We start from the raw sequence: 4,503 nt of genomic DNA, 5'->3' as shown, positions 1-4,503 counted from the left end.
CCGACCGCCTCCTCACCTGAGGCATGGCTAGTGGTGATATCGAGGAGCTCCTTGGTGGTTCATGGGCCCTTACGTCCTAGCTTATGGACCAGGGACTTATAGGTGGTCCCAGGTAGGAAAGCTCCTATGACATAGGCGTCGGTGACATCGGGTAGCTCGTTGCTCTACCGGGCGAAGTGTCAGATGTACCCACGATGGGTTTCCCCGGCCTTCTGTCGGTAGTTTTTGACATCCTATGGGTTCCCAGGACGCTTATATGTGCCCTAGAAGTTCCCTACGAAGATCTCTTTTAGGTCCACCCAACTTTGAATTCTATTGGGCGGAAGGTGTTTCAACCATGTTCATGCTGAATCGTCCAGGAACAATGGAAGGTTGCGGATAATGAAATCATCATTATCCGCTCCACCGGCTTGGCAAGCAAGCCGATAATCCTCGAGCCACAGTCCGGGGTTTGTTTCCCTAGAGTATTTTGGGATGTTGGTTGGTGGTCTATACCGTGATGGGAAGATGACGATGAGGATATGTCGACCAAAGGCCCGAGGTCCCGACAAGTCAGGGCTAGGGCTTCGGTCCTCACCTCTATCGTAGCATCCACCACGACGAGGGTGGTAGCTGTGGCTAGCTCCCTCCCTCGCATCGCCGCGGGTACGCCTACGGGCGTCAAGGGTGTCCCGCGCGTCATGATGGCGATCGAGACGCTCATGCACTAGGACCGCGGTGTGCGGCCTGCTGCCTTGCGACGCCTGGTGAACTAACGCGTCCTTGTCGGGTCGCTCTGAGGGTGTGCGCTGGCTAGCATCGAGCTCGGGTCATCGGGACAGCGAGCTCTCAGCCTGCTGCGCCACCGCATGCTCGAGTAGCGTGCGAATCTCACGATGAGCCTAATGATCCTCGAGCATCGCGAGCCCCAAGAGCCCCCGAAGCAAGGCCGCATAGCAGCGATGTTCTGGCTTGCCCAGACGAAGTGTGGGAGCGCTTAATCGTCCTCGATGATCCTCCGGTTCACATCGCGGGCCATGGCGCGTGCATGCCCACCCTCTCTGTGGCGCTTGATCTCTCGCTCGAGCTCTGTGTGTTCCTGCTTGAGCTGGAGTCATGCTTCTTCGAGCTCTTGGTGACGGGCCTTCTGCTGCTCCACCCGCAGGCGGGGCCCCAGCATCCTCCTCGGCCTCGTCGTTGAGGTCATTCGTCGGGGTAGCCTCTTCTTCATGGATGGTTTTGATGTGTCCCTTCGGGGTACCTGCCATGAAACACTCATGAGATGGGTGATGGCTCCCCCTGCTGGAGTTAGAGCTAGAGGGCGACTCTGATTCTTCTGCGAGGAGGTCATGGAAAGTCTCCACGACATATTCAGTTATCCCCACGAACTCGTTGTTCACAGGGGATGGAGGCATGTGTTGCACCATAAGGTGACCAATGGTCTCTGCGGTGTTGCGGAGACCGGATGGGAGAGCTGTCAGGGTGTTTCGGATGAGGTATTCTGGCAAGTTGCGTCATGATGTTAGCGAACAAGAAGGTGAGGTGGCGCAGGTTCTCCTGGGACAGTCGGGTCCTAGGAAGGTGTTGAGCTAGCACTCTAACCTCCCATAGTCAAAGCTGAGGAGCTAGTCGCTCTCAGGGGCGCGGGCCTCCGGTGCATGCAGTTGTAGTTCCTCAAGCACCTCGGTGATTGCGTCGAGGCCGGCGGAGTGGAGAGGTTGGACGACAATGGGAGTCCGCACCAACTCTCCCTCCGCCGTGACGATGAAGTCCAGGTTTCCGAAGTGCACGTGCGCACCCGGTACCCAGCTGACATTGTGACTAGCCATCCGAGGCCTGGTGTGGATGTCAAGACGCGCAAAAGGCCACAAAGACCTAGCACACCAACTGTCGGTGTTTTGAGTCACCACCAACGAGTAAATTTCTAATAGTATGCGTCTAGCTCGGATGGTGTGCTTAGAGGACACAAAGTTTATACTGGTTCGGGCAGAGTGTCCCTACGCCCAGTTCGTTGATACTGCTTGTGTTATTAGCACTGAAAGTTCGTAGTAGGGGTTACAAACAGGCGAGAGAGGGACGGATCCCAAGTCTCTGGTGAAAGGGATGAACAGGTGCTGAGAGAGCTCGGTTGCTGCTCGGTCGTATGTTCTGGGTTCGATGGGTTTGTTCGGACCTGGCTTGAATCGACCCGATGCCCCTTAATGGAGCGCCCTGTTTTCCCTTTTATAGGCTAGAGGAAAGCACAGGTTACAGCGGAGGGAAAGAGGAGAACGAGAGAGAGAGAGAGAGCCGAAGGCCTTTAGGATCGCCGGGTCCTTCTCCTTCATGCGAGTCCCGCCTACACTATAGATGTCAACAGGGACGGCGCCACGTCACGGTATTGTCCGTCACGGGCCTCATGCATAGGCGTCGTCTGCCGGTCATGGCGCTCCACTCCGTCCTGGTGGACGTTGTGGTGAACCGACGTGCCTGTCAGTGTTCGTACGAGGGTTAGGCAGAATAGTATCAGTACGCCCGATGCTGTTCTTGATGTGAATCCACAGGTATGGCCCGTCGTGGCCACGGTTATATCGGGGCGTGCCGGTCTTTTCCTTGGCGTCAGAGTTTTGACCCAGGCCCATACGCTTAGACCCAGAGTAGTTGACGGCGGTATGGGACCCCATCGGGCGAGGCAGAGCCCGCACCCGAGGGGTCGAGCGAGGCGAAGCCTGTCCCCAGAGGTTGGGTGAGGCGGAGCCCGCGGCCTCGAGGTCAGGCGAGGCGGAGCCTGCCCCCAGAGGTCAGGCGAGGTGGAGCCCGTGGCCTCGGGCGAGGTGGAGCCCACGACCTTGGGGTCAGGCGAGGCGGCGGGCGAGGCAGAGTTTGCGTGCCTGAGGGTCGGTTGAAGCCGTAGTCGCTCTCTTGACTGCTCGGATAAATCAATGTTGATGATCATTAGCTCCTCCTCTTTGGGTACCCTAGTATTGATCCCGACAGTTAGATAACCAGGAAAAGGCTTTCTTTACATCTAATCAGGAAAAGGCTTTCTTTACATCTAATCATCACTCTCGTTCAGGAAGCTAGCTAAGCCACAGGCCACAGGTGGCGGTCATCGATCGAGCTTGTCCATGCAAAGGACGCCACTGCATGCGTTGAATTCCATATGCATACTGTATGCTTATTATGCTCCGTATAAAACAAAAGGTCGACTGTTACTACATGGACATGTACATATGCTTCTTTATGTCAAAATGCCTTTCTATACGGCCGTCCGTCTCATACGTCACGTATGCTTATGAGGTACTGTTGTCTCAATGTCCAGCGTCCTCACGCAGGGGCACGAAGTTAGTGAGATACAGTGAGCGGTCTCCACTCCATGAGGTGGGTGTAGAAATTGAACCAAGATGTATATATGTAGAGTTTTCTTTTCTACAAACCTCCGCTTCGAATTCATGGGGTTGAGAAAGTTTGACGAGCCGCGCCCCGTTGGATCAAAGAAGTCGGCAGGCCGGATCGTTTCGTACCGGCCTGAGTTCTTACCAGTCCAAATACATTGTGGTTACTCTGAGGATTGGGCTCATTTTCACTAGCTGTGAAATTGGATATGCACTGTCACAGTCACGGTTTGATCAGTTAAAATGCTCTCTACTGATTTGTTTTATATATTCTGACTGAAATGCTGAATATGCATTTTATTTTGCATGCACATAGTAGAACAGATTCCTCTATATAGCTAGTGTTCCTCCTCCATCCACCACCTCCCATGCTGTTTAAATGCAAGGTGTGTGCGTGGGAGGAACACAGCAAAACCAGTCGCCATCTCGCTGTAGAAAACGGCGATGTAACAGCGGACAGTTACAGTCCAAAGGAGAATCTATTGACAGCCACTGTTCAGTGGCGCTGGCGCGCGCGTCGTCTCATCTCATTTGCAGCAGAGGCCGTGTTGAGCGAGCAAGCTAGTAGGAGTATAGGGATAGAGATAGAACGGCAGCAGAGAAAGCTGCATGCGTACGCCTTTCCTTCACCTCGCGAGGATTTGGATTTGCGTTGCAATTCTCAGGACTGCTGGGCAGCCCAGTATGCGTGGTTCGGTTAAATAGGGAAAGTGCATGCCATGGTTGGGTGCCTTTCAACTTTCTCTCAGGCGTTTCAGGCTTTTCAGTGACCAGATATGCTTGTACATGAATGTTGGTAAAATGGTAAACAGGAGCATAATAGCAGCTTTTCTCACAATTATAGATTCAATTTAAAATGTGAGTTGAGCATGATACATATTATTAGGTACCTAGTGGTATATACCTTGCACAAATGATTCTCCTTCTTCTTCTTCTTTTATTTTAGATTAGAAAAAAACACAAATTTAAATATTGCGTGTGACAAATATAGCTAGCTAGTAGGAAACTTCATCTCTCAACTTGTGCATATACATAATAGAAATATGTGTCATCTTTGGCCAAGTTCTCTGCTACTCATAATAGAAATATTTCTCTCGCATGCATGCAATTCGAGGTGCACATGTTTTTCCGCTCACTTATTATAGCACAC

The sequence above is a fragment of the Miscanthus floridulus genome, chromosome 18 (genome assembly GCF_019320115.1).
Source record: "Miscanthus floridulus cultivar M001 chromosome 18, ASM1932011v1, whole genome shotgun sequence".
Classification (NCBI taxonomy): Eukaryota; Viridiplantae; Streptophyta; class Magnoliopsida; order Poales; family Poaceae; genus Miscanthus; species Miscanthus floridulus.
This window is presented reverse-complemented; position numbering follows the sequence as displayed.